A 13,061-nucleotide genomic window follows, 5' to 3' on the forward strand; every position below is an offset into this window, starting at 1 on the left:
CTATGTTATGAATTATCAACACAATTTAAAATTTGCATGGATATTTCAACCAGTGGTATGTGGACTACCAGATGCTACCCACTTCCGTCTTTGAAAAAGACAAATGTAATGTTTTCATATACAAATAGGAATCTTGTTTCAGTTTCCAGATTATTGCATTTTGTCTCTGTCTGCCTGCCTTTTCTTTATCTTAGTGATGTATTTTGGAATTTGTATTGAACGCTTTCAAAATTCCCAAATGCATCATTAGAAAAGCAGAGCGCGTTATGTGTTTTCAATGGCAAGGTGCATGTCTGTCTCTTCACACATACATTTCATGCAAAAACATGAACATACATCAAATTTGCACACTGCTCTGTGACTTTTTTATTACAGCTTTGCTATGAGAGTTTCTAAAATTTCTTCAGATCATTGGCTCATGTCTGAAGAGAGAAAAGAACAAACGTTGTTGATTTTTATTAAGATAAGACATGGTAATAAATGCTAATGTAATTTTCTGAAGTACCAGATAGCAATATTAATCTCCAGTATAAAAACCAGTGCATTAGTTTCAGGTAGATAAGATGTATAAACTACAAAATTTGAGGATCACAAATATAAAAAGGAAATATCTGAATATCTCCTTCTGTTACTAAAGGATTCCCTACTCTGGACAATCCTGTGATATTAGATTTAGATAAGTTTAAGTCTTTCTAATACCACTGAAAGCAGAGATGGTACAGGAGTCCAGATGTGGCTGTGGAGATCACTGTATCTCATGTAAGAAATGTTCTAGTCATTCCCACATACATGCAGAAATATTTCACCCTGTAAGGATAAAACAGAAATCTTCCCTGACTAAAGGGGAAATGTCATAAGTTAAATGTACCAATGAGAAAAGCAGAAGAGTGAAGGGATACTCTCAGAATGAAGTCAGCCAGCCATGAAAAATATTGCAAAAGATAGGAAAAAAGTAATGGCAAGGATTCAGTTGTATAGGTCCTCGTTAACTGAGAGAAGAACAGAACACCAGGTTTTCTCTGCGGAACAGAAAAAAATTCTACCGTATTTTTGCTGAACAAAGGAATTGGGACATTTTTACATGCTCTTTTCTTCTGGTTAAGACAATCAGCTCTCACCAGAACTCGTGTGTATTGTGCCCCACTTGAGAAGTGAATGAAGTATAAATGACATTCCTTCTTTCTGCTGTAACTCCTGCAGTGGACTGTGATAACAGCTGTCCACCCAGAAATACAACATCTTGCAGTAAGGGTAGTATGAAATAGATTGGTTAATTCAATTAATTGAATAAAAGCAGCATAGGCTATCAGGAATTGTAACAGAAACTTCATAACAGGCAAGGGTTATTTTCTAAATAGTCATTTTTAGAAGTGAGGAGTGCTAGATTTCCACTTCAGATTTTTCTAAACTCAGAAATAAACTTTTGTTCAGAGCTGATGTCTCGGACAGACCTGTGCAAGTCTGAGCCCTGTCCATGCCACACAGCTTTTGAGAGCATCGTGTTGGTGTCTGGAGCTGGTGCCATGGCTGCAGAAAGCTCTGATGGTGCAGCATGTAAACGCTCTAAAAGCTGGATATGAGAACATTAATCAAACAGAGCTATTGTAGTCTTTATTCCTTTATTTATTATTTCTTAAGTATATGGAAGAATAGAGTTGCTGTAAGTATTATTTAGCCCTGTCTCAGACCTGCTACTACTTTTCTGTCCACTTTTCACCAGAGTACTAAGAAAGCACAATCAACAAGAAAGAATATTTTCTGTTCCCTAAAAATCAGCAACTTGCTGTGCCTTGCTAGCTTTGCAACCCATTATCCAGAGGGAAATCTGATCTTTTTCCTCGTCTGGCACATTGAAAAACACCCCATCATAGGAATTAGAGAAAGAAAATACTGACTGAACACACAAAATAGACAGCAAGATGACAGCTGGATGATGGCAATAATATGTAATTCTCAGAATGAATTTTGTTCATTAAGCCTGCAGGGTTCCTATACTCAGCTTCTGTAAAACAAGGTCTTTAAAAATCGCACATAAAGATGGAAATGGCCGTAATACCTCCTTTTGTAAGTGATGAAGTAATCGCTAAGAAACATGAACCGTGGCTCTGCAGTGTGGCTGGGGTCTGTGTGTGACCCAAACATATGAGCTCTTTTAAAAAATGATCATCACTGAGAAGTTCTGGAGTAGAACTATGAAAATAAGAGCAGTTGTATCTCTCTTTAAACTGTACACAGGAGTAGCTGCATTTTGGTGGCTGCTCATACCAGTTGTGTTCTCCACGCCATCCATTTTACAAAATCCTCTCATTAAATGCTTTTTTTTCCTTTTATTCTCTTTGCATTTCTGAAGCACAACTCTAGACCCACTAAAATGTACAGAAGCCTTGTCTTCACTTCTTCATTGACAAGTTATCATATGCAGTTCACCTTAACTTTCCCAACAAAAATCTAGACTTTCTTACATATCCAAGCTAATTTCTCATCACATAATCCTTCCTTCTCCCTTGTTATCTTCCTACCTTATAGTGGGGTTTTTTTGTTTGTTTGTTTTTGTTTTTTAATATATTCTTTACAGCTGACAATGACAGAGGTGCAAACAGACTCTCGGAGCACAGTAACTTTGATAACAGATATTAAAAGCACTATTATTGGCACTATGACATACTGCATAGTGAAGGTTTATGCAGAGGAATAAGGCTGGACTCTCTCTCTGCAGTGTGTGGCAATAGGACAAGGAGAAATGGCCACAAACTGAAGCATAGGAAGTTCCACACAAATGTTCACGGGAACTCCTTCCCAGTGCAGTGAGGGAGCAGTGGCACAGCTGCACAGAGAGGTGGTGGAGTCCCCTTCTCTGGAGACGTTCCAGACCCGCCTGGACGCCTACCTGTGCAACCTGGGCTAGGGAGCTGCTTTGGCAGGGGGTTGGACTCCATGATCTCTAGAGGTCCTTTCCAACCCCTACAATTTTATGATTCTGTGCTACACTTCAGAGTATGATCAGCTATTGAAGCCACATTCACAAGCAGAAACAAATGACCTGAACAATCTGAACACTCACATTTTTTCATATCTAAAATATTTTTTTCCAAATCTGTCAGTAAATAATAGAAACATACTGAGCAAATCAGCCATTAAGTTGTTGGGGCAACATTTTATTCATATAAACTTTGTACAAATCAAAGTTGTTGCATGTTGACTATTTTGCCTTGACAGCAGAGAGGAATGTCATATTAAAATTGATCATTTCTACTATATGACCTTTTAAAAAAACATTTTACATCTGACTTAAGATCCCTAAGCAGTTGAAAGCCTACTACTCATGTTACATTTCTGTCCCATTTAATTTTTTTGTTCTTCTTTTGTCTCGAAACAATTAGAAATCAGACAGGCTTTACACTAGCTTTAAAGGAGAGACAACTTAATGAAATGCAAACAGGACCTTTTTGAAACAGCATTATATCCTTGTACTGATGATGATACAGGCAGTCAGTGACAAAATAATAAATCTGGTTTGCCCCCTCACTGGGAGAAGTGTAATTGTCAGAGCAAGAGCCCAGGCAGTGGGATGTGATTGTGGTACCAAGAAGCTGGTAGAATAGTGCCTGGCATACTTCATAGAATCAGAGAATCACAGAATTATTAATGTTGGAAAAAATCACTAAGATCATCCAGTCCAACCATTGACTCATCCCCACCATGCCCACAAATCCATGTCCATCTGTGCCACATCTGAATAGTTTTTCAACACCTCCAGGGACGGTGACTCCACCACTTCCCTGGGGAACTATTGCAAATGCCTCAACACTTTTGAAGAAGTAGTTTTTCCTAATATCCAGCCTGAATTTCCCCTGATGCAACTTGAAATCATTCCCTCTAATCCTATCATTAGTTGCACAGGAGAAGAGGCTGACCCCCACCTCACAACCTCCCTTCACGTAGTTACAGAGAGCGATAAGTTCATCCCCGGGCCTTGTCTTCTCCAGACTGAACAATCCTAGTTCACCCAGTTGCTCCTCCTGGCTTGTGCTCCAGACCCCTCACAGCTTCATTGCCCTTCACTGAACATGCTCCAGGGCCTCTACGTCTTTCTTGTATAGATGGGACCAAAACTGAACACAGCACTCAAGGTGTGCTTTCACTTGGTGCTGAGTGAATGATCACCTCCTGGCTCTTGCTGGCAGCACTATTTCTGATACAAGCCAGGATGCCATTGACCTTCCTGGCTACCTGGGCACACTGCTGGCTCACATTCAGTTGAGAGTCAACCAACACTCCTAGAGTCATTTCCTCCATGCAGCTTGCCAGCCACTCTGCTCCAAGCTTGTAGTGGTACATGAAAATTTTGTGGCCAAAGTGCAGGACCCAGTACTTGGTCACACTGAACCTCATACAACTGGCCTCAGCCCAGTGATCTAGCCTATTCAGATCCCTCTGTAGGACTTTCCTACTGTCAGGCAGACCAACACTTCCACCCAGCATGGTGTCATCTTTCAGACCATGTCATACAAAAGGTACCAGCTACAAGTACATGGGGCAATTCCAGGCTTCCTAAGCAAGTTGGAAAACATTCATATTCCTCTCAATTACGAGTCTTAAGAAAATTCATATACTCTTTGGGATTAAGCTACAGTTCAGGAACCTCAAAGAAGGATGTTCACGAAAGAGAAAAGGGGGGTGAGGATAAACAGGCAGAAAGCTGGAAATAGTTTTACTTTTGCTAGGATAAGGTGGTTAAAGATATTAATGAGGAGGTACACTGCAACAACTAGATGAAAGCCCATAGGAAGTGAGCTGGAGAAGGGCTTAGAGAGACTGGAAAGGACACTTGGAGTTTCTGCTGTGAAAGATGAAGAATTTGCAAGGAAAAAAGTTTTGGAGATGAAAAGAGTTGGTCACAAGTTGATTAACTGTGAGAAGAAATCACTTCTGTATGTAATTTCACCCCAATTGCTTAAAACACAATCTGGTACTTGCCTCTATAGTGACATTACCCCGGTTTTCTAAGAAATGCTTAGACTAAAGGTAAAGAATGGTGATGCAAGGGTTAACACAGTAGGGATGTCATTTTAGTGGTTTTTGTTTTGTTGTTGTTGTTGTTGTTGTTTTCCCCACAGATGTGCAATTCTGGTTCCATGCTGAGATGCTAACAGATGAAGCACGTCTGTTTCCATGTCCCTTAATATTTCAACCTTTTATCTTCTGGTCCAGTGAGAAAGCAATGCAGAACTGAAATGCCACCCATACTGTGACAATCCAATTGTTGTTTTAAATTTAAAAAATGTCCTGTTGTTCATGGAAATGACACCACTAGAAAACCAATAGGAGCTGTTTGGAATTATTTACTTGCCTTAAACACAAGTTTCTTAGATGCAACAAATTCACGTTTCCTTTTTAAAATCTGCTAGAGATGTATTCAGCTGGATTACAATAGCTGAGGAGTTAAAGTTTCTATACAGGAAGAAAGAGTCCATTGTGAGCAGTACAAGGTCAAAGGGATGCTGTCCAAAACTGCTATTATTCCTTAAGCCTTTGTTATATCTTAGAATATAAACAGATTTGACACTAAAGGGCATATACTAATCTGAACAGCTTGTGCCCTTATGTTTTTAAAGTGTATCAGTAACACATTCTGCTCTTTTGTCACGACTGCTGACTTCTGCATTTCCATCTCAGTATTTAAAACACTTTTCCTGCAGGTGAGGAGGATGATGGCAGAAATGCTTAGGGTACACTGATTTCAAACTAGACATCTCTTGTTTGCTATGTACAGCCAGTTACTGCTGCTCCTCACCCAGGGTTGTTTGGGCAGTGTGAGGGTGAGCAGTAATGGGTGACAAAGTACAGTTACTCTGCACATAACACATTTGTACTTCATTCAAGAAATACATGGCTAGGCATCCCAAGTATTTGGATGAATCACTTGACTGTGAACAGCTACCAATGAGACGTTACAATAAAGTAAAACAGAGGTGGAAGAGGAGTTTGAAACAAATGCACCAGTTACAGGAATAATTCCGTATCCTTCTATACTCACAATTGTGTTATCAGCTCTGCAATTAAGGAAAAATCATAGAATCATAGGGATTTGAACAACCAATATAAAAACTGCAGAGCAGGTAAATACATCACATTTTAAAAGAAATGTATAATTTAAGTTTACTTCTGAATAAAAAGGGATTGATATTTATTTCATAGGCTATTATTTCTGGAGCTGCTAAATCCTTTACAGATACATTGCTAAGGGAAAGTCAATGGTTTATTGATGTATACTCTAATTAATCATTTTCCTATTTATCCAGATTTGTGTGAGCACCACCACTGTTCCCATTTTAATAACAGAAGATGAAAAATAGGTATAATTTAAAACAAAAGTTTAGTATAGTATGTGAATGGGTAGAGAAAAGCAGACAAAACCAAGTAGACAAGCAGTGGTGTAATGACTAATGATTTGTTAAAAAAAAATCAATCGATTTGATAATTTGGGGCTGAATGAAGTGTATTTTGGAAAGACCAATTAGCTGATGGTGAGGAGGAAATAACAGTGTGTGGAGTGCCCTTGCTGAGCGCATAAAGACAGCAGCATCCCAAGGTTAAAAATGGATGCATGAGAACCTGCTAGGAAACAATTCAGCACTGAACATGCATGAGGTCAAGTGTGAAAACAGTTTCTTGCTTATTCTGTTTTTCGCTGTCTCCAAGCAGAGAAGAAATCAATAATCCCACGTAGTGCACACTTCTTAATAAGAACAAACCGCCCTATTCTGGGCCCGTTCACATGGGTTCCACACATTGCTAGTAAAATGAACTAAAAAAGAATCTTTTTTTTCTCAGTCACCGCAGATTAAGACCAGTATTTTAGTTCTTGGTGCTGGTTTAGGTTCAGCCTAGCTCACAGCCCTTACACACCTGACAGGGTCAGAAAAGGTAATGGACAGCTGCTCAGGTATAAAATGAAAATGCATCCCACAAGTTGCTTTTGACTTCAGGAGACTCTATAGGCATAGTGTTTACATCCAAGAATGGGAGGAGCACTTTCCCTAACTGAGGGAACAGCATTTCACTTCTCTCCTGTCTCTGCTTCTCTCGCTCCTTAAGCAGGGTGACTGCCTGTGGGAGCTGAGGCAGAGACTCATATAACCCATTCCATCAGTAAGTTCTTTTAGGTGCAGGTGTTTCTCTTTTCTCCATTAGCAAACATTGATTTCCTTAGTTTTGCCTCTTTAGAGCTTTACTCTCCAAGGCTCTGCTCATGCTCATTGTGCTGCTGCAGATCATCAATAACAGCAAGAAAAAGTCTGACAATAACGTGAGCTTCTTACCTGCTGCTCTGGAGCCAGCAGAGAAAACATAAAAGAACAAAAGGAAGCAGAAGGAAGATGCTCTGGTGGTTAATCCCTCCTTAAAACCCTTCTCTACTGTGATGCCAGCAGCTGTACCAGACGGTGGTCAGGCTGCAGCTGGGCAGAGACCTCTGCTGAGCACCAGGGCTGGCAGAATCCCTTCAGTGCATGGGTCTCTCGTGCATCTCCTTCCCATCTCTCCACTGCTACTAGTGGTAAACCACCGCACTGATAAAATGTAAATGCACACCTATACATTTAAAAAAACCCTTCTGTCACAAATCCAGGGAAGATTTAGTCCCATTCAGTCACACACTCTTCTTGTCAGTGGTGGTTCCTTGACTGCCCTTGTCAGCTCACCCAGCCACCAAAGGAGTTCAAACTCCCCACAAAGGCACTTCAGAAATTGTCACTGGCAATGTGAGGAAATGTCTGATATGCCTAAATATTAACGTTTAGGCTTGGAAACACAGTAGTTGCAGAGGTTTGCTCTCTTATTTTGTAGAGAGAACATAAACTTCTCAAACTTTTTATTTTTAATTGAACTAGTTTAGGATGTAACTATCATGGCTATAACAAAAGGCTTTTCTCGAAATGTCCCCTCCTGCGACTCAGAAATATTTGTCTAATTACCATCCTAGATGTGTTCACAACCACTTTCTACACACTGGTTCTTGCAGTAGTGATATTCATTAGCCTGAATAGGAGTTATTTCACAGGCGGCAGCACAGGAGCCCTGGTAGGGAGCACCACAGTCAGATGGACTTGTGGGCATCCCAAATCCATTTTTCAAGGAACTCTTTAAGGCTGGAGGAATGGCTTGGTGAGAGAGCTGCATGGAAGACAGACTCTCAGCTGGTGGGGAAAACTAGCAACAGTCAGAAGGATTTCTGGATGAAAGCCAATAAGTGCATTATTATGTAGGATTTTACATGCAGTGGAACCCAGTTAGCTCCCCTTGAAAGTGGAAGCCAAATCTTTCTTGGCTGCTCTCCTATCTCCCACACCTGATTTAGGATGGCTTCCAGCATAAGAAAGAATATCTTCAGGAGAAAGCTGAAACTTCATATTTTGCTATAGTAATGTAGCATTTATTAAATGTAAAAACAAACAAACAAACAAACAAACAAAACCAACAACAACAAAAAAGAGATTGTTACTTCAACTGGCATGTAAGAATGCTTAACTCAGCAAGTAACACTTTGCCAGTGTTAAAGCTTTGTCCCAGGAGAGCCTTTATGACAGCTCCTGGAAATGTAAGAAGTGAAGAAGCAATCTGTGGACTTAAAGATCTGTGAACTGCTCACATTTGCTTATGGTGCCCTTAGTAGGAAGTGAGGACTAGTTCTGCTACAAGCCAGTCTCATCATCAGAACACAAGCTGCACCTGTGACCAGAAATACCTGAGGACTCATCAGCTCAAAAAATCTGGATAGTCACCAAAAATTTCTATCCTGACACATCACCATCTCTCTTGGCTTAATATGTTCACCAATGAAAAGATTTGTTTTCCAGCATGGCCAAAATACAGTTTTCAGGCTTCTGGTGAGAAATCTTCTTGCCTTTCATGACATATGGCTAAACAATCTCAAAGCTAATAGTATCAACAAGCTCTGATTTGATTGACTCAGCCTAAGGATACCGCCTTGTTGCATGTCTCTCCAAAATTTAGTGTAAGGATTCAGAATTCTTTAATGTCACTACTAAAAGTTCTCCAGGCATAAGCCTGCTGATGCCCTTCAGGTATGCCTTCCCCATCTTGGATTCACTTTCAGTTTTTGTATGTGACAAATTTCTGCTCATAGCACCCAGTTTTGCCTGTATTTAACTGCTAAACTTGTGGGTGTTCCTCAGCAGTTTTTCTATGTCAAGGCTTTCTCAACTCCCTTTGAAAGTTTTTCAACTTTCCAAAGTACACCAATAAGCTGTTTTGTAGATTTTTTTTTTACTAAGTTTGTATAAAGTGCAAACATTCACTGTTAGTTTTGTTTTTAAATATTGCCTTCAGAGTTCTCTGATGACTTTCAGGTTCTTGGGAGCATGTTATGCCTCTGGCAGACTTCCTGGGAAATTTATGAATGCAACAAGCCTCCAGTTCTTCAGGGGCTTTGAAAGAAACTTATATGTCAGCATAACAAGAATGAGCAGCAAGCTGCTATTGGTAGTCACTGATCTTAGAAGACTGCCCAGGGACAGAAGGTTCTGGAAAGTACTCACATTTATACAATAACTTCTGCCTTTAAAATGCGGAGGACATGAAAATATTTTTCTGTGGATATGAAATTAGATCAAAAGGAATGAACAGAACTCTGGAAATATATTTAGGTGTATGGATCACTTATATTGGGCAAGGCAAGTGAGCAGGCTAATGAACAGTTTTACTTAAGTGCATACAGTCAAATTAAGAGATGTTCCTGCTGAAGGCTGACTCCTACCATTTCAGATTCATATGGTAGGATTTGGATATAAGGAAGAATTTTTTTCACAGTAGGACTGGTGAGGCACTAGAACAGGCTTTACAGAGAGGTGGTGGAAGTCGCATCCATGGAGACATTCAAGATCAGGCTGGATGGGGCTCTGAGCAACCTGATCCAGCTGTGGGTGTCCCCGTTCATTGCAGGAGGTTGGACAAGGTAGCTTTATGGGTGTCTTCCAACTCAAATGATTCTATGACTCTGTGGCTTGTGTTGGCAGGTCTTTATCTTTGAGGAATGGACTAATAGTGCTGGAAGCCTAATTTTAAGAACAGAAAAGATTTATTGCAGAGATATAAAGCACTTCTCTTTCAGAAAAACAGGAGCTTACTAAGCTGTTATGTTTCAGGTTGCTTCATGTCAGTGCGGGCATCCTTGAAGATAGATAATCTTTTTAATGTATATTTTGCCTATGGCTGGGCTTGCATAGTGGAGTCTTACTTTCACATGGGATTCTAAGATGGGGATTTGTCTTGTTGATAGTAGGGAGGGCAACAAGGTGTTAGGTATTAGGCTGTTGTTGAGAGAGAATGAGGGTCCAAGATGAGTGAGCTTCTTTTGAACATGGGACTGTGCCAAATACACCAGATATTTCCATGTATGAAATCACATAGCATGAGAACCTGGAGCACAGAAGGAGGTACCCTTGTGACATAGGCATGTGAAGATTATGGCACCTGGAGAAGCCTCCTATCTGTCAGTATCATCTGACAAGCTTGGTAAGAAATGGCTCTACCACAATGGACTGTGTTAAATTTAACACCAGAAATCCCATTATTTAGAGAAGTAATACACAGCCACTATAATGTCACAGCCTCATGTCTCCAGCCAACTGTAAATTAAATCTTTTCCCAGTCTTGCCACTTTCCATAACACAGGATCTAGTAGTGATGCTGGGCTATAGGCAGGTGATGTCTTCAGCACTGCTCTGTGGAGCTGGTATTGGAAAGAATGTTCCCAAATGTTTGTGTACATGATGGCTATGCACCATGGGGTGGACACGTCCCTACAACAGGATTTTTTTAAATATTCATTTCCTGAAGGAGTTGGGGCTTTCCATGCCAACGGTGGTGTGCCTCGGGCCTTTCTCTGTATGACCTTAAAGATTTTAGAACTTGAAGTCCTTCAGGCAAAGATTCTTACTTTCTGCATATTTGCATAACACCAAGGATACACAATGCATTTGTGTGATTTCCAGGTAAATATAAAACAATGGACCTGTCAATTTTTTGGAGTGCAGGACTTTCTCTGAAAAGAAGGAGATGTTTAAAATAATTATTATTTGGAGTTTGAAAGGATTGAACTGGCAAAACTGTGGTCATTTTAAAGTAAATCAACTTTGAAGTTTGTTTTAACTGTATTTTTTCTTCATTCATCTCAGCAAAAGAACAGATGGTCAGGGCTTTCATGTTCAGTGGTTCTTATTGCTCTTACGCTTACATGTCCTGCAGTGCCCCGCATCAGTAGGAAACAACACTATAAAATAATAATAAAAAAAAAATTAAATATGTTTTCATCTCGTATTGTTGTTTTATCAATTGTTGCTAGCAAAGATTCTCTGTAGAAGAGTAGCAATTAAAAACTGCTGGAGTGACTTCAGGTCATTTTAAATTATTTGTAACGCTAGCAATGAAATGCTAATTCCAGGCCAGCATAGATAAGTTTTACTACCACAGCGGAAAATTGTGTGAGAGAAATTCCAGTGATATTATGCTCACGCTTTACTTCTGGGAAATTTAGCACCCAGGGGACACAACCAGTGGTGACTGAGACAATTGCATATATGGAAGAAAAAGCAGCATAGGCAGTAAACCAGGAGGCAGAATTGGACACACAGAGAATAGCAAATGCTTGGAAAATCCCTAGGACAACACAAATGTGAAGATGGTTGGGAAGGGTGAATAAGGATCCATTTGTGTTGATGGCGTCATGGACAGAAATGTATCTAATGGGCAGGAGAGATGTAACACCTTTTGAGCCCAACCGAAGGCAAAGAGAGCTGTCACTACTACTCTCTTTGGCTAATGAGGAGTCTTTTGCACCACAAATCACCAAACTGGTTTCTTGGCAACTGGCTTCTAAAACTTGTAAAACAAGGTGGGTGAGGGAAACAAAAGCATGCTTCTGAAATCTAGAGGCCATGCTTTCAGTCTCTGAATAGCCCTTGCCAAAGGTCACTGGGTGTCCAGCAATTCTTTCAGGCCCTTTATTTTTAGATCAGACAGGTTTCTACTGTTTTGACCTGTTCTTTATTCTACCTGATCAAAGTAAAAAAGCAAAAAGCTTTTCCACTACAAGCTACACATTGTGAGAGCTTTTGTTCCCCACAGCACAACTAACAGCATCAGAAAAGGGTTTTCATCTACTTTATAAACATCTAAATATCTAAATATATATAAACTATGCTTATATTAAGCATTATAATAATATAATGGAAATAGAAAGCAAATACATTCCCTAATGGGAACATACTGGTCAATACTGACATATCTCTCTTGTACTACTTAGTTCTGCAGGAGCCAAACAAAAAGACACAAATACTATTAAATGATATTTTCCACTCGAGTATTTTAGCTTTCCTTGTAGCTGCTGCTGCAGATCTAACCATAAAAACAGAAGATTGACTACGCTGAGCCAAGCTCAGGATCCAATATCCTGTATTTGGCAGAGAACAATAACAGATGCTCAGAGAAAAAATGTAAGAAATAACGCATTTATGGAGTGATCTTTCCCCTGGTATGTACTTGCTGTTTCCAGCAATAACTGTTTAAGAGTTCCCTGAGCCAGCCACAGCATCCAGACCATCGCATTTAATGAGGGAGTCCTCTCACAGGGCTGTCACCAGGTTGCTGTAATTACGTCCCGGCTAATTCTGTGCCAGCTGGAGTTGGGCAGCATTCAGACAGCTCAGAGGGGCAGTCCCAGGGGCAGCCCTCCTGCCTGGCACCCTCCCATGGCAAGGGCATCTGTCACTAATGTGCTGCAGGCTGACAGTCATCAGCATGGACTCCTTTGGGTTTGCCTCTGTGCAGGTACTCTGCTCTGTAGTGGGGGGGATTCCCAGGGGTGAAGCTACAATTAAAAGGAGAACAAAAATTAATAGGACGCAGGAGAATTTTCAGAAGCCCTATCAGTAACTTTAGCTGCTGGAAAGCTGTAATTTTGCATATTTAAGGAGAAAGAAGTAAAGCCTGTGCACACTTTGCTACGATTTACTGAAGCTCAATTTTCTGAGCATCCTCCT

The sequence above is a fragment of the Cyrtonyx montezumae genome, unplaced genomic scaffold, assembly GCF_038088225.1.
Source record: "Cyrtonyx montezumae isolate F1298 unplaced genomic scaffold, pur_monq_1.0 scaffold_3, whole genome shotgun sequence".
Taxonomy (NCBI): Eukaryota; Metazoa; Chordata; class Aves; order Galliformes; family Odontophoridae; genus Cyrtonyx; species Cyrtonyx montezumae.